This window comes from Spermophilus citellus (genome assembly GCF_964194105.1).
Source record: "Spermophilus citellus genome assembly, chromosome: 5".
In the NCBI taxonomy this organism is placed as follows: Eukaryota; Metazoa; Chordata; class Mammalia; order Rodentia; family Sciuridae; genus Spermophilus; species Spermophilus citellus.
The window spans coordinates 97,872,318-97,891,256 of NC_138186.1; the positions used below are offsets into that span (position 1 = coordinate 97,872,318).

Sequence of the window (18,939 nt, forward strand, 5' to 3'; positions counted from 1 at the left end):
ACTATGGTTTTTTGTTTGTTTGTTTTGCTATAATGACAGATTCTATCAAATATTGTTTTAATAAAAGACATTGTAAAATCAAGATCTTCAATTTGATGTAATAAATACACATTAGAAGAACTAAGGTACTTGGGTACAAGGAAATACTTATCTTTCAGTATTTTTTCAATTCTGAGAATTGAACCCATTTATTAATGTACAGGACTAATGAATCAGGGCTAATGTACTCAGGTATAAGGAAATACCTCATCTTTCGGTATATTTCAATGCTGGGAATTGAATCCAGGACCCTGCACATGCAAAGCTTCTGCTTTACCACTGAATTACACCCCCAGTCCTTTCTTTTAAAGTATATTTGAATTGATGACATTATCAATATACTCTACAACTTATGGTTAAAGAGATTAGATTTTCCTGGAGCAGGCAGAAGATCCCAGGAAGGGAAAGGCCTAGGGAAGGAGGGATGAGGGTACCCTCCAAGATGTTGCAATCCAAGAGCTCTATTTTCCATGCCACAGTGAAAAACTCCCTCTTTATAATTCCTTTTTTTAGTATCATGGAGTCCAGGAGGGCTTCTGCAGCCAGCTTAGTAGCCCCTAAGTTGTTTAGTTACTTCACAGACCACTAACTCAAGGATAATAGCCCTGCTTTCTTAAGGTGACCTATAAATTTTTTTAAAAAAATGTATTTTTGCTTATTTACTGAGACCTTCTCAACAACTTTCATCCCTCTTTCTTCCTTTCCCTGCACTGGAATCTGATCTTAGATCTCATATTTGAAAATGGTGGTTTCAGATCCAGTTTGGGAATTTTAGAAGTATCTACCCCTAATGTAGCCCATCAGTGCAGATGCTTTCTGAAACCTGCCACAGTCTGGCCCCTTGACTCTTCCCAGGCAGTAGTCTGATATTCAATGCTGTGAGGCAGTATTTCAGTCACTTGTGGTAGCACATTAGAGTTTGAAGATTGGCATTTTTCTGTCTTCTAGAAATAGAATTTATGCAGCTCATTTATTTTCCCTGTTGTTACATATGTTTTCCAAAAGGAAAAGAGAAGAGTTTGGATCCTAAACTATAATCTTTGGACTTTGGCAATAACACGAAGCAACCCTAAGCATTCTTCCATGAAAAAAGAGGAATCTGAAAAGTAGCTAGATTATAGATTTCACTTTTTCAAAACACATAGGATTAAATTATTCATATTCATTTAATGAATTACTTGCCAATGTCTTTGACCTGTAGAAAAAGAAGATGAAAACTTAATTTATAAATATTTATTTTTAGATATTATGGAGATTAATAAAAAAAAGAAAATCCTATGCTGGGATACTAGCATAGGATTCAAAGTGGTCTGGGAATGAATGGGAGGGAGAAATATAAAGAAGGAAATTTTGGCCAAGAAAGGTCCACCATCTGAACTGCTTTTAGAACACAAGTTAAACTGTAGTTATCGAATACATATGTACATTTTAAAAAATCATATAAGTCAGTGATGTCTAATAATGCTGTGTACAGATGTAAGTAATATGTATCTATCTACCTAACTACGTATTTATTTATTTTAAGATTTATGGCAGCACATTAAAAATAAGAAAAAATGATAAAACTGATTTTAATAATTTTAATTGAATATTCTATAAAATATTCATTTCACTTTTCTTCATTATTTCTAACTTTAAATACACAGAAATTCTACTCTTGTTCTTAAATAATCATTAGACAAGTTTAATATTTCAACATTCAGCCTCTTAATATTTTGTACAAATAAATCAGAACACCAAATATTTCATCCAAGATGAACCCCATAAAACTTCACTTTTTTTTTTATATTTGAAATTTTACTTATCAGAGGAAAGCCTTAGAACTATATGTGCTTCTTTATTTTTTTTTTGAATATTTTTTTTATTGGATGTTCACAACATTACAAAGCTCATGACAAATCATATTTCATAGATTAGAATCAATTGGGTTATGAACTCCCATTTTTACTTAAACAGAGACATGAGGCGGGAGGGAAAGGGAGAAAAAAAAGGGAAATCACATGGAAATGGAGGGAGACCCTCATTGTTATACAAAATTATATATAAGAGTTTACGAGGGGAATGGGATAACAAACATGGAGGGAAATGAATTTCAATAGATGGGGTAGAGAGAGAAGATGGGAGGGAAGGGGAGGGGGGGATATTAGAGGATAGGAAAGGTAGCAGAATACAACAGTCACTAATATGGCAGTATGTAAAAATGTGATGTGTAACCGATGTGATTCTGCAATCTGTATTTGGGGTAAACTTCACTTTTTAATTACAGTACTGGCATTTAGAATGCTTTCTAACAATAATCTATTAGAAGTATACACTACAGGGTTGGAGGTATATCTCCATGCTAGAGTACTTACCTAGCATGTATAAGGTCCCAGGTTTGAACCCTGGCCAAGGGGAGGATATATAAAGAAGAAAAGGGAAATATACCCCACAGACTTTGTGATTTATATTTTTTATCATAAATGCATACTTCCAACTATTTAGCAACACTGAAAGACACTTTACCAAGTGCTCGATGCTCCTATGAAGCTTAATTCCAATCTTGATAATCTATACACAGTCCAGTCTACATGCTTAAACATACACTGCATATTCTAAGAAACAAAATCATACATTTTTTTGTATTTCAGGAAGTGTAGTTACATACTTTATAACATCACATTATTGGTTCCACATTAATAAAGGTTTGCTTAATACACAGAGTAACGTTTGTATAGCACTTCATAGTTTATAGACTCCCCTTCATGGACATTGTATCTTATATAATTTATATAACAATTCTATGCAATCTATTTAATGGACTCTAACCTATCAATTTACCTTGAAAAACTATTAACTTGATATATCTTAATTAACAGATTTCAGATAGTATGTTCATGTCCACTTGCAGAGTCAAGTCTTTACCATGAAGAAGTTTAAATGAAGAACTTTTAACAACCACAAATACTTAAACTAGCAACTATGCCCATAAATACCTAAATGGATAAACAATTAAATGAACAGGTAATATATACCATTCAATCAATCATTTATTTATTTTTGAGCACCTACTGTGTTGTGTGGTAGATATCGTTATGGTTGGACTAGGTATCTAAATGGCATTTATTACAAGTAAATGTAATCTATTTTTACCATGTGCAATTAAAAGATTCTAGGGGAAAGAAATCTCAATAATCCAACCAGGTGAAATAAACAATTAGTATATAATTTGATAGCCCAGTGATAGGCAAGCTGCAACAGAAGTTCAACAGATCCCTTTTAAAAAATCATATATCAAGAAATCACACGTTGATCTTTTCTTCAGGGAACAAAATTTAATTCTAAACATGTACCTGAAAATAGGCAAGGTAAGGGTCAGGTCAACAGCTGTCTATAATACAAGGCGAAATACAATCAATGCTAATAACAAAGAAGAGAGACTTCAAAGGTAAGAAGAATTAGTTTGGGCTTAAAGAACAGGTTTTATAATAGTTTTGTTTCATTCTAGGCTTTCTTGATCTTAGATAACTAAGACATAGACTTTGATTTTAAACCTCTTTAGTATCACCTCAAACTGGGTCATCTGAAAGAAAATACCCAACATGAAAAACAAAAGCTTTGAATGGAAACACAATACATTATTATGTATCTTTACCTACTGTTGACTAGAATTTTAACAATAGAGTAAAAAGGGAGCATCTTAGGAATACAGGAAAAGGTAAAAAGAAAGAAAGAAAAAAAAAAAGCACAAAAGAAATCTTAGTTGAGCACAGTGGCACAGCCCCAGCTACTAAGGGAACTGAAGTAGGGGGACTGCTTGAGCCCAACATTCAGGTACCAACGTGGGCAACATAACAACACCCTTTCTCTTAATAAAAAAAGAAAAAATGATATAAATAAGTCTCCATGATGCTATGATACAAATAAAATGCTACATCAGGATTCTAACTTCCAAAGACAATACTGCAAACACACTCTATGACCAACATATTTAGCAGAATAAGAAATCTAGAACTCAGGTCCTTAATCTGTGATGATAAATGTTTCCCAGCAAACTACTCTAAAAAGAAAGCATATATTTTATGTTAGAGGCTGTACATGTATCCCTCCAAATCAATATATGGAACCCTCATTATGGCATTAGTGGCCTTATATGAAAAGATTTTGCTCCATTCTCTTCATCACATGAGGAAAGCCACCAGCAAAGGAGGAACAGGACTCTCACCAGAACCCAAACATATAGACACCCTAATCTTAGATGTCCCATCATCCAGAATGATGGGAAATAAATCTGTTTAATTCACCCAGTCTATTGCATTTTTATAACAATAGCCCAAACTAATACCACATTTGGACAAATATTTCAAACTCATGGAGAAGACAAAAATGGAATGAAATTTAAATAAACCTGTTTCCAAATTCCAGTTTAATTTACACAATAATATTCTTATGCTAGCACCAATAAGTTTGTAAGTCTATAAGAAATTTCAGTAAAACTTATATTGTATATACATAATATTATATAATACAGGCATGTAATATACTTCATGGCAAATATATGCATGTTATTTTATTGTTTGTTATACATACCATATTTGTTTCTGTAAATTGTAAAAAAAGTTATTTTGAAATAACTGCCATACTTCTTATTAAGGATAACATACTTTTTAAAATCAGTTTATGATGTAATGGGCTTTTTATTATGCTGCATATGAAAGAAGGGATATAATAATGATGAAACATTCTTGATGCATCAGACTGAAAAATTAGATTTTATGGACCCATGTGAAACTGGGTTCTAACTGGGAAATCCTCATCCTCTTCCCCCACTTGCTCTCATTGTAAAAGATATATCAATTTAATTTGGTTCCTGTTATGGTCTGTTAAATTAAGCACAGAATGGTAGTAAAAAAATATTTAGAGTTCCAATCTTGATCAATTGTTCCAGTTATAATCTCAAATTATGTATGCTCTTGGATAAGTCATAAACTAAATGACTTCTCAATTTCTTCATCTGTAAAATGGAAATAACTATCCAACCTCCTGAAGACACTAATTAATTAATTAGGTAAAATGAAACATTCGGCAAAATTATAATATAAATTTAAGTCTTTGTTCAAGCTAAAAAAATTTAAAGCATTTTAAAAAAATCTACACTGAATAGCATTCCTAACTTCATCTTTCTGATTATAAGACAGCCTCAAAATCAGCTGACAACTTATTATGTAAAAGAGAATGCTTTTACTGGCTTACCAGCTCTACAAATCATCTGTGCTTTTGTAATACAAGATGAGACTCATTTAATCCAAAGTACCACAAAAGAATTAAAATTATCATCCAGAATTTCATGTAATAGAATCAGTTTGTAGGAAACAATAGAAATGATACTAAAAGACTAAAGTTATTGCTCAATATAATACTTTCTGTCTCCCCTCCACTAAACTACAAATTATGTTTGTTAAAAAGTACAAAAATGGATATATTTGAAAACTAGTTTGTTGAAAATGCTGCAGGTATTGATTTTACTCATCTCCTCCTTCTGTCAATTCAGAGTTCTTTGATGGAAACAACTGTACTAAAAAAACATGCACCACTTTGGATTCAATTCAACAAGTAATTAGTGAGCAATTAAATACAGTGTTAATTATTCTTAAAATGTTATACATTACATGATGTTTATACATTAAATTATATGTTCCTGAGACTTCTGCTTATGGATGGAGTAGACATACATTTCCCTATTGTTTCACTAATAAAACTAAAAACTACTGGATATGACACAACATAAGATAATTCTAAAAAGTGTAGAGATGGTAGTAGTACAACTAAGTAGCTCAGCACAATGATGAAAACTCTGAGGTTGCTTTTTGCCTTATAATTTCAAACTGATACTAGAGAAACTAGCAACCCAAGCAATGCCAATGGAAGGAGATAAAAGGAAAGGGGGAGGGGTGTTAAGAAAAGTCTTTATCCATGACAGAGGTAGTATAACAAGATAGAAAACTTTTTAATAATTACCACTAAAAAGCTAGCAAAAAAAAACTTGGCCCACCCATAACTCAAGACGACAAAGGCCAAGTGGGTAGCCAAGATATCCATCCTCCCGGGGGGAATGGATTCCCAGTCTCCTGCCAAGATGGAGTCAGAGAAAGCTGAGTGGGAAACCAAGAGGAACCCCTACCAAGCTGTCAGTGAAGAACAGGCAGAAGAGCAAGACTTCCACTCTACCCCTATGTAAAAAAATATCTATCTCTCTCCATGGTGGTATCAGCCCAGGCCTAAGAGAATCAGGACTTTCACCATCATCCAGTGATGATAAGGTGTACCTCCCTAGAACATTAACATCAGTGGAGGCCACATGGGAAGCCTGAACTTTCACCTCCACCTTGCAGTAACAAGAAGCACCCTCCATTCCTTCACCCAAGTAGAGAACACAACTTTCACCCCCATCTGAGAGTAACAAGTTAATGCCTGCCTTTCTCCTGCTGGGTTGGAGTCAGGGGAGGTCTGCAAAAACAATACTGAAGCAAGACCCAGGATCCCATGGCATAACATCCAAAATGTACAGGTTTCAACCAAAAATCACTAGTCACACCAACAATTAGGAAAATTGCAATTTAGGAAATGAGAACTATACACTTCTGCATACTTTTACTTAATTTACAGATATCCTTTCTTCATTTTCGATTTTCATTTTTGTTTTTTATTTTTTGAGGCATGTAGTACTGGGGATCAAACCCAGGGCCCCAGAAAGAGCTATATCTCCAGCCCTGAATGATTTTTAGCTGAGAGGAATGTTTAAGATTTTAGATTTAAATTTATTTTTTATAGTTTTCAATCAAATCTATCACAGACAAAAGAATTACAAAAACTATAAATGATCCTATAAAGGACTGTATGATGTCACCACAAAAGGTATGTCTATACCCAAATCTCTAGAACTACAAATGTTAGCTCACTTGGTAAAATCATGTGTGTAAATATTATTAAAGATCTCAAGATAAAATCATTCTGAAGTACCTAGGTGGGCCCTAAATCGAGTCCCAACCATTCTTAAAAGAGACACAAAAAGAGAGGACACAAACATTCTCAGTTGAAGATGGAGCAGACAAATACAGATAATAAGCCAAGGAAGCCAATAACCACCAGAAGCCAGAAGAGACAAAGAAAAGATTATCCCCTATGGCGTCAGAGAGAAAGTGCAACTCTGCTGATACTATGATTTCAGACTTCTGGCCTCCAGAACTGTAAAACAATAAATTTTTTATTGTTTTAAATAATCCAATTAATAGTAATTTGTTTACAGCTGGCCTAGGAAATTAATACCAACTCCTTCCATTAAGAAAAAAAACACAAAAACAAATAATTACTTTCTGGATCAATAGCTTCAAGGATTTTATTAAAAAAAAAAACTATAACTTAAGCATCTCTAAACAGGTTAGGAAAATCCAAAATTCAAACTGCTTCAAAATCTAAAAAAAATTCTGGGTGTCCCTGTCAGTACTCAAGAACTTCCAGATTTTAGAACATTTCAGATATTTGGATTAGTGATTCCCAATCAGTAAAGTATACAAATATTTTAAAAATTCAAAACCGCTGAAATATGAAACACTCTGGTCCTAAGCATTCTAGTTAAGCAACATTCAACCTGTAATAATGACATGTTAGTTCACGTCCTCATCATTGGACAGGTTGGAGAAGTGAAACTAGAACAGGAAATATAAGACAATATGAATTACTAAAGAATATTAGGTTCACTCAAGTCTATCAGTACATATATGATAAATAAGAAGAAAAAAAAGTTGATGGAATAGATTCACAAAATGCTTCAGGTTGGTATTCCTTCATTCCCTTCAGAATTCAGTCTTTAGGCTCAAGGAAGCATTTACCCTTCCTTATTAAGGATCTCAAAGAGCTATTGTTGTTAAGGGGGGTGTTTTGATGTTTACTATATAAAAAGAAAAACAAGGAGATTTTTTAAAAGCATTTAAAAATAACCAAGGCAATCTATTATGTATCACATAAATAATATTTTAATGAAAAATAACTATTTAACAAAACAAAAATGTATTTAGTAAGAAGGACTTTGTTTATGGGTTTTTTTGTTTTGTTTTGTAAATCTGTTTTCTGTCTGGCTTAACAGAATTCTCATATTATAGTACATGAAAAAAAAAATCAAGCCCTTGGAACTGCAGATATAGCTCAGTTGGTAGAGTGTTTGCCTTGAAGGCACAAGGTTCTGGGTTCAATCCCCAGTACCACAAAAAAAAAAAAAAAAAAAAAAAAAAAAGTCTTTTCAGATACTTATGAACACTCTTCTTTGATACTATGTCAAAACAAAAGTGCTAGTTTTATATTTATTTAAACCCTTTATTATGAGAATTATAGACTCACAAAAAGTTACAAAATACTAAGATTACTCAGCCTTCCCCAGTGGTATCATCTTATATACCCAGAGTGCATTATCAAAACCAGGAAATTAATACAATTAATGAATGCAACTAGACAACAGACCTTATTTGGATTTCACCAGTTTTTGCAAGCACTTGTTTTTTCTTTCTTTTTTTTTTAAATCTTTGTGAACAGTTTCTTAAAAGTCAGTTGTGAAGTAGAATCTGAAAAGATAACAATGAACTGTATACATTCCTTAGTGAATGACATAGTTAAGTATTATTATAAAAATAGTTTTGACATCACAAACCCCCTTTTTAAAGGGTTTCAAGGACTCTCAGAGTTCCCACATCATGCTGAGAACCACACCTTTAGACCAAGTACTACTCAGTCAGAGCCACATAATAATTATGTAGCCTTGATTTGTTGTGCTTCACTTTATTAAACTTTATGGATAGTTTTTAATTGAAGGTTTGTGGCAATCCTATGTCTAACAAATCTACTGGTGCCATTTTTCCAATAGTTTGGATGATTATTAGCTTTTTTTAATTAAGTATTTTTAAATTAGGGTATGCCATATTTTTTAAAACATAACATTACTACACACTTAACAGCCTACAGAATAATGCAAATATAACTTTTATATGCACTAGAAAAGCAAAACACTCACTTGCTTCATTTACTTTATTGTGGTGATCTGGAACTGAATCCACAATATCTTCAAGGTTCAAGGTATGCATGTATCTGTAATACCTTAAGAGATTCAGGTCCATTTCCAAGGATTTTGATTTAAACAGTGTGCTTGTGGCTCACTTAGTATATAGTTTATACTAACTTAATGGGTAATTCTAAATGTGCAACTGGGGCAGAGGAAAAACTAGTTTAGGCAAAAGAGATTCAATAAATGGTCGAGAATGGATTTCATGTTTTTTTTCCTACCAAGTAGTGAATTCAGAAGGATTTTAAACAATCATTCCAATGTTATACCACTCAACCTTGTTTCTCAGTTAACTCTTTTTTTAAAGGCTGTACGACTGCACTGATTTGGTGTGATTAGGACAAGAACAGAATACAATGCAGGAATTCAGAAGAAAGTGCTGACTCACCATTTAAGTACCATTTATAGAGCTCCTAATGTTTCATGGAACTATACTAAGATTCTTAAAAATTTAAGAGATGACCACTTACCTTTTAACACAATCCTGTTATCTGTCCTAATGACAAAGAAAGCTTTCCATTTTCATAATATAAAAAATAGTTAGATTATTTATATACATTTAGGGTAACAGAAAATAAATATTTAAGTAACATCAAGGAAAATGTACAAGTCATTGAGATAAGAAAACAAGATGAAAAGAAAATAGCAGGCCTGAAATTAAGGCTCACTAATACTCTGTACTGCTAGTATATTACTGATAAATTCAATAGCCTTAGTGAGGTTGTCATGGTTGTTGACTTTTTTCAATCCCTCTGCCTAGCCAACTGCATACTACCTGTATATGCTTACTTAATACAAGAATTCCACGTTTGACATTGGGATTTCCCTTCATTTGGCATCTATGAACCTTTTCTGGCATGCTTGAAAATCGCAAATCATCACTTTGAATTCATTTACATGCCATTCTTCAACAATTTTGAAGCTTTTTATTTCTTTTTGGTTTCATTCATAGACACTGCAACTTTGACCTGAAATAAATGGTCATCCTCTAATCTAAATGTATTTTACTGGTTACCAGGAAATTTTCAAATGTTGAAACCTTTAAAAATTAATTATAGTACTTTAATACATGCCTTCCAAATGTTCCAATACTTTTCAAAACTAGCCCTAATAGTTGACCTTTGTAATAAAAACAAATATTTTGCATAATAATTATTACCTACCAACTTCTGTTTTATCTATAAAACTTGGAGAAATGTAGCATTTTTTACCTTGTAGGTTTATTCAGTTTAAATAAAGAATTCAATTTTTACCTATACAGGGTTGAGTATCCCTTACACAAAATAAAGATCAGAACTGTTTCAGATTTTAGAGGTTTTCATTTTGGAATAGCTACATAGACTTTAACAGCTGAACATCTTTAGATTTCAGGGCATTTCAGATTTTTGTATTATAGAAGCTCAATCCATCTATACTAGAAAGCCTATGAAATAAAAGGACACTTGCCTTCTAGTTTGTAGATCAAAGATCTATTTCAACAAGATGTTTTTTTTTTTTCTTTCAAAAATATTTAATTGCAGTTCTCTTACTACTTGTATCAAATTATATGTTATCATGAAACAGGTAAAAAAAATTCATGGATGACCTTCCAGAATATCTTTGTTATCCTTTGGTTAGTCATCTATCAGTCTATTTATCCACTTCATTATCCACCAAGTGTTGAGTATTTCTAGACTGGCACTAGAACACCGTGAAGAATAAAGGGAGGTTCCCTACTCTGTGGCTAGTAAAATACAAAGACTAAACCTTGATCAATCTCAACTCCTAGTCTAATGTGCTTCCATTATACTGATTAAATCTCAAAACTTGATTTTAAGACATTTTATTTCCCAAGAACAGTATCTGTTACTAATATTTATTTAACTTTATCATTCATTAGCTAGAAGATCATAAATATGTTAAACTTTTCCAAAATTATTAAAGACTTTGGTATTATTAATATACTACATAGTTGCTATAAGAAATCATTAGTAAATCTATACTTGGTTTGATTTCAAGGCCTTCACATATTTACTCTGTCCTACCTAAACTTTACAATGAAAACAGATTTTTCTCATCAGCAACCTCTTTATCATCATTCCTAATTCCCCTATCTTTACTCAAATACATAATCCAGTCTCTAATTTTTTACACAAGTGATAAACTTCTTTGAAACAAGTGCCTGGTCAATTGTCCTCACTAAACTGTGGACTCAAACTTAATTACAAAGAATGACAAGATATTTACCCTCTCCTTCACACTTAATAATCAAGCACTAATTAATTTTTTCACTCAGAGATTTTAATTGCCCAGACTGTTAATAATAAGGTATTTGTTTATGTCATACAAGAAACTGAAATTAAAAAGAGAATTTTCATGGTCACTTGTGAAGAAAAACACTATTGAACATATTAGGAATCTGGTCTATCATCATTTATACAAATACAGAATAATAATAAACAGTAATTCTTTAAAGAGCAAAAGTGAAAGTAAGGAAGTGACGGGTATTTAACGTTTGTTAAGGAAAGGCAATTTCTAGCTAAGAAAAGGTGCTGTAATGAAAATAATTGTTGGCTAAAGGACTACAAAGTTTAAAATAAGGAATTTCACTTACAAATAATAAAATCAAATCATGTTTCCTACATTTGTTCAAATTTTACATGACATTTTAAAAAATTATTCAACTAACTCTTTCCTCCGACAGGGTCCCAGGGCCTATTTTCTCCTGAACTTCCTTCCTTTCTTTCTTTTTTTAAGTTTCCTTCAATGTATGCATTTTATTGGCTTCTCTTCTTTTGAGAACTCTTAAATATTATTGCTCTCCACAGCTGTATCCACAAAATTTGTGGCTACAAATGAGATCAATTCTCATTTTATACATTAACCCTGGACAATTTAATTCCCTTGGGTGCTTTTAACATATAGATTACTCTTAAATCTTTATCTTTAATCCAAACTGCTTTCTAAATTCAGAATAATATATGCTACCATTTGATGGGTAATATTACTGAAACATCCCAAACTTATCCATCCAAAACCAAAATCATACGCAACCACCCTGTTTAATCCACTCTTTGTCTTATAATATTCATTATGCTTTTGCTGGTGATCTCAGACTCCTTAGGGACAGAAAGTGGGCTTCTTCTACTCCTCACCCTCATAACTAATCACTAAATCTCTCTTTTCAAAAAATGTCTTTTGAGTTATTCTCTCTTCTCTGCAGACAAACAATTCCCTCCACAACCCAAGGTCTTTTCTTCTCTTCTCTTTTTCCTTTATCAAGCTTTTAACCCATTTTATAGGTTGTCCTTAGCATGACTAGAAGCAAATCTGATTACTTTTCTTATTTGCTTAAGTCTTTCAATGAATCCCTCAAAATATAAGATAATGGACATACAATCAATCAACAAGTACATGAAAAAATGCTCACCATCTCTAGCAGTCAGAGAAATGCAAATCAAAACCACCCTAAGATACCATCTCACTCCAGTAAGATTGGCAGCCATTATGAAGTCAAACAACAACAAGTGCTGGCGAGGATGTGGGGAAAAGGGTACACTTGTACATTGCTGGTGGGACTGCAAATTGGTGCGGCCAATTTGGAAAGCAGTATGGAGATTCCTGGGAAAGCTGGGAATGGAACCACCATTTGACCCAGCTATTGCCCTTCTCAGACTATTCCCTGAAGACCTTAAAAGAGCGTACTATAGGGATACTGCTACATCGATGCTCATAGCAGCACAATTCACAATAGCTAGACTGTGGAACCAACCTAGATGCCCTTCAGTAGACGAATGGATAAAAAAAATGTGGCATTTATACACAATGGAGTATTATTCTGCACTAAAAAATGACAAAATCATGGAATTTGCAGGGAAATGGATGGCACTAGAGCAGATTATGCTAAGTGAAGCTAGCCAATCCCTAAAAAACAAATGCCAAATGTCTTCTTTGATATAAGGAGAGTAACTAAGAACAGAGTAGGGACGAAGAGCATGAGAAGAAGATCACCATTAAACAGGGTAGAGAGAGGGGGGAGGGAAAGAGAGAGAGTTAACGGAAATTGCATGGTAAAGGAAGGAGACCCTCATTATTATACAAAATTACATATAAGAGGAAGTGAGGGGAAAGGGGAAAAAAAAACAAGAGAGAGAAATGAATTACAGTAGATGGGGTAGAGAGAGAAGATGGGAGGAGAGGGGAGGGGAGGGAGAGGGGATAGTAGAGGATAGGAAGGGCATCAGAATACGATACTAGTATGGCAGTATGTAAAAAAGTGGATGTGGAACCGATGTGAATCTGCAATATGTATACGGGGTAAAAATGGGAGTTCATAATCTGCTTGAATCCAATGTATGAAATATGATATGTCAAGAGCTTTGTAATGTTTTGAACAACTAATAATAAAAAAAGAATAAGCAAAAAAAAAAAAAGAAATAATGACAAAAAAAAAGATAATGGATAAACTCCATAGAATGACCTGGCTGATCTTCTGCATTATATTCATTAAAACAACTCCCCTTGTAGTCGAAGATCCAAAAATAAAATGCTATCAACAATTTTCAAAGTACCCCATGTTGTTTCCAGTTTCTGCTGCCTGCCTTTACATATTCTGTTCTGCCTAGAAATATCTCCCTACTAGGTCTATGATAAATTTCCACGTATTCCTCAAAACCAACCTTCTCTATGCCTTCATTTGAGAGACAGATGCTTCCTTCTTCTACACAAAGATCATTACTCTTTCCTAGTGCTACCTTTTCAATCTTGTATAAATTTGTTCCCCCTTTACACTAGGAGAAATAAGAATTGTGTCTAACCCATACTGTATTCTAACCACTACTACAAAGGCTAGCATACAAGTGTCCCTCCAAAATACTTATTAATTTATATAAACAAAAAGGATTCAAAAGAATTCCAGGTAAATAAATATTTATCAGACTATATTATATCAAGAAAAATGCAATTAAGAATATATTTTAAAAGGCTAATGTAAACATTACCATAATGTTCACATTTGTTAGCACGGTCATCATTTATACATTTTATTAAGGAATTACATAGGTTACCATTAAGAAATACAGAATAAAGGACTTAAAACAGCATACTACAGTAATGCAGCCACATCAATGTTTATAGCAGCTCAATTCACAATAGCTAAACTATTGAACCAACTTAGGTGTCCCTCAATAGATGAACGGATAAAGAAAACTTGGTGTATATACTCAATGGAATATTACACAGCTTTAAAGAAAAGTGATTTTATGGCATTTGCCAGTAAATGGATAAACTTGAAGAATATCTTACTAAGCAAAATAAGCCAATGCCACAAAACCAAAGGCCGAATGTTTTCTCTAATATTCAGATGCTAATTCATAATAAAGTGGGAGGGCACTAGAGAAGAATAGCCTTACCTTAGATTAGGTGGAGGGAAGTAATGGGAGGGAAAGGGAGAGGATGTGGGGCTAGGAAAGATAGTACAATAGTACAACAGATAACATTACTGTATGTATATATGTGACTACATGATGAATATAACTCTGAAACAAGTACCCCTAGAAAAGTGAGAAATTATATCCCATCTATGTATGATATATCAAAGTGCATAAATGTATTCTATTGTCATACATAAATAATTAAAACAAATTTAAAAATTTAATGAAAAAATTTTAAATCACAGATTTCTGGTTGCAGCTACAACTTCTAAAAGAGCTTGGAAGTTATCATTCCCACCCTTAAAACAAAAAAAAGTAACAAATTAAAAATAAAGTACTTTGCTCAGTACTACCAGAGAATTCAAATAATAAGGCTCTCTATCATCCTAAAATCTAGACACATAGAAGAAAACTCACAAGGAATCACAGCCCAGATCAGCATAAATAAATCAGAAGCTTCTAGAGCCACAATATAAGAACAATAAAACAGCACAGTTCAAAGGCTGTGTTTCCTGGATTGTGAGCTTTAGAAGTATTTCTTAGTCTTTTGTTTATCTGATTTTTTGCCTCTTAGACAGAATGCTGAACAGGGTTGGAGTTGGTACTTGCCTGTCTCCCTTGTCAGATAAGCTTCTGTATGACAGTTTTACTTTGGGACAGATTGTTGTCATGTAAAACTTTTGGGGAATATTTCCATGGTTACTTTTCTTCTCTTGCTCTCCTACATAGAGGGGATTTTCCTTAGAGGTTCAGTGTGAGAACTTTGTGCAAAGCCTGAAGGTAAAAATCCATCAAAGTAAAATAAGAAACCCAGAATAGCCAAAGCCAAAATCTATGGAATCTTCTACAGAGTCTGTTGCCTCTCTTATTTGATGGCAGATCTGTATTTGAAGTTGATGGCAGCAGGGCAAAAAGGAAAACCTTCAGGATACAGAATAGGGCACTGGAATGCCTGAGAACAAAATGGAACGCATGAAAACAAAATGGAACCCTTGTGTGGGGTTTTACCACAATCTAAATCTGATGCTGTAAATAATCTGTGTAAGAAATGTTTCCCCTTCCATGGAGCTGCATATGCTCCTGGCCCATGACTCAAAGAAGTTAATGGAGAATATTCAAGGAGAAGCTGTCAGGCCAACTGCTGCCCCACACCAACAAGATAAGCCAGCAAGCAATAACAAGGTGTATGCCTGAATTTAATAGCTGCTGCTTTAATTCTGCTTTCCATATACCACATATTTTACATGGCTAGCTCTATCCAATACCATACAAGGAAAGGAAAACTTGGAAATGTAATTTAAGTTTAACTGAACTGTACCACAGTAAATAAAATGACCACAGTACACCTTCAAAAGACATCTAGAATCTGACGACTTCTCGCCATCACCAGTGTTACCAACCTAATCATACGAATTAGTCCCTGAATTCCTGAAATAAATTCTTATTGATTTACCTGGCCATTTCTGTTCATTCTCATCATAGCCATGAAAGGAATTATACAGTAAGCCAAATCATGTCAGTTCTCATATCCAAACCCTGCAATAGCTCCTACTTTCCTCAGAGTAAATGCTGAAGTCCTTACAACAGCCGTAATGCGATAAGTAAGGCAGAGGCCTAATCTCTTCAAATTCTCTCTACTTCCTTCACTTAGTCATCTCTGTCACACTTGCTCCCATGCTGATTCTGGGATCTTCTCCTCTGTTTCTTCTGTTATGTTCCTCCCTCATATATTTGGTTCCCTCACCTCCTTCAACTCTTTGCTTATATCTCACTTTATCAATGAGACTTATAATTTGTCCCTCCTTTTCTTCAAAATGGAACAGCCAATCCTCATATTACCCTTTTTAAAAGTCACTAACTCTTCAGTGTAAGGGTTTTTTGTTTTTGTTGTTTTTGGGTTTTTTTTTTGGGGGGGGGTGGAGGTTGTTGCTTGTTTGTTGTTATTGCTGTTGTTTTGTTATCAGAACCCAGGGGCACTCAAACCACTGAGCCACATACTCAGATCTTTGTATTTTTTTTTTTTTTTTGAGACAGGGTCTTGCTAAGTTGCTCAGGCTGGGTTTGAACTTGCAATCCTCCTGCCTCATCCTCCTAAATGGTTGGAATTACAAGTGCCCAGATAAAGCATAAGTTTTAATTCCTTACTCTAGCTTTCTTGGTCTATCATAATCTAGTCCCGGTCTACTTTATTCAAATCTCCACTCCCATAAACTCTAGTTATTTTATAAACACTGTTATGTTTCACACCTTCTTTCAGATATACTTTCCATCTTGAATGCCATTCCTATGTATTTTTAAAGTTCTATTCAATTGAACCATCTCCTATCGTTCTTAATAACAACTCAAATATTTTTGTGCTTCACTTTTATACTTTATATATACAAGACACAAAATTATCCTGAGCTCCTATAGCACTTTATTCACACTAGCAGAATCCACAGCATTTTTCACACTCATACTTAACTTAAATCTGTTCTCCCAGTTAGGTTACTCACTCTTTCAGGATAGAACTTATTCATCCTTTTTATTCCCAGTATCTAACAACACAGATGGTTTTCAATAAATGCTTGCTAAATAGTGATAAAAGTCAATTATAACTAGCACTGCTACTTGTGCTAAAAGTTGAAAAGTAAGTGGAAGACAAGTAGGATATGAATTTTTTTCTTTTACATAAATTAGATTCTGAAAAAATATAAAAGGGTCTTTGTTCCTTAGTAATGAATTCATGTAATTTACAGTTAATTTATTCTAAACTCCCTTGAGACCAAGTAATATGGTCTATACCTTCTACAATGAACCCACAACTTAAATGCCCATGCAATTTTTTAATCTAAATACTACATATTCCAGCTCCAATGGTAAAAATTTAAATACTACCAAAAAAGAGATAAATTTAATGATATTTGCAGAAGTCGTATAATTACCTAGTGGTCAGTAAAAATACTCTTAATATTAGCATGGTAACTTTCATGTAGCTTAGATAAATAGTTTTCCAACAATTAAATGAAAATAAAATGAACATTTAAAAAACTGCATAATGTAGGTGTCCTCTGATAACCTAAACGTATTTCTAAAACCTTCAATGGCTTTTCTTTAACAATATGAATATAAAGTATCTTAGATTTAGAAATAGAGTAATTTAATATAAATACAATTGCTAAATCCATAGTGTTTATGTTAGAAAATGCTGGTATGATAAATAGGCATTTACAAAAAAAAAAAAAAGGTGGGGGGACTTAAATTGCTATTGCACAGTAAAATGCATTCCTATGATTAAGATATTTTTAAACAAAGATTATAAATAACAAGTACCAACATATCAAAATTAAGATATTAGAAACTAGCACTCTACCATTATATGTAGCTTTGCAAAAATCTTGTAATTGTTCTTACTATCCCTTTATTCAATACCTGGAAGTCTAATTTTCTGATGTACACAAAGAATAAAGTGAGCCTATCCCATACCCTCCCCCATATACTCTCCCCTGAGATTCAAAGCTTAATATGAGTTCCATTTTCCAGAGATAAAAGGCCTGCATTAACAATGATGTATCCTAGCTTTCTTCTTCTTATAATAAATTACCATATTTATATTTTGAAGCTGTCATATGCTACAGGATATTAAATATCCTCTCATCATAATTAACTCTTTACACCAAATTAAACGGCCCTATTCAAAACAGACTGAAAGTTAAGGAATATGGTTCTATTACTAATAATTTCATAATTATTTTAATAATTAGAGCTATTAAATTTATTCATGATTTTAATTTAGAAATGCACAGTGGCTAAAAGCTGAAATCTTTCTTCCCTTTATTCTTTTTTTTTTTATTATTGGTTGTTCACAACATTACAAAGCTCTTGACAAATGATATTTCATACATTAGAATCAAGTGCGTTATGAACTCCCATTTTTACCCCAAATACAGATTGCAGAATCACATCGGTTACACATCACATTTTTACATACTGCCATATTAGTGACTGTTGTATTCTGCTACCTTTCCTATCCTCTACTATCCCCCCTCCCCTCCCCTCCCATCGTCTCTCTCTACCCCATCTACTGTAATTCATTTCCCTCATGTTTGTTATCCCATTCCCCTCATAACCTCTTATATATAATTCTGTATAACAATGAGGGTCTTCCTCCATTTCCATGTGATTTCCCTTTTTTTCTCCCTTTCCCTCCCGCCTCATGTCTCTATTTAATGTTAAACTTTTCTTCCTGCTCTTCCTCCCTGTTCTGTTCTTAGTTGCTCTCATTATATCAAAGAAGACATTTGGTATTTGTTTTTTAGGGATTGGCTAGCTTCACTAAGCATAATCTGCTCTAGTGCCATCCATTTCCCTGCAAATTCTGTGATTTTGTCATTTTTTAGTGCTGCGTAATACTCCATGGTG

General features: G+C 33.3%; 1 protein-coding gene across 2 annotated transcripts in view; it reads right to left on the reverse strand.

Annotated features, from left to right (window-relative positions):
- RNGTT (RNA guanylyltransferase and 5'-phosphatase) overlaps positions 1-18,939 on the reverse strand; it is a 226,184-nt gene that overhangs the window by 66,911 nt on the left and 140,334 nt on the right. The window contains exon 14 of one of the 2 annotated variants that reach the window (XR_014021908.1): positions 8,533-8,633. The exons of the other annotated variant lie outside the window; for it this stretch is intronic. The gene's annotated coding sequence lies outside the window, so the exon portion shown is untranslated. The remainder of the gene's footprint in view (positions 1-8,532; positions 8,634-18,939) is intronic. 2 annotated transcript variants of the gene reach the window in all.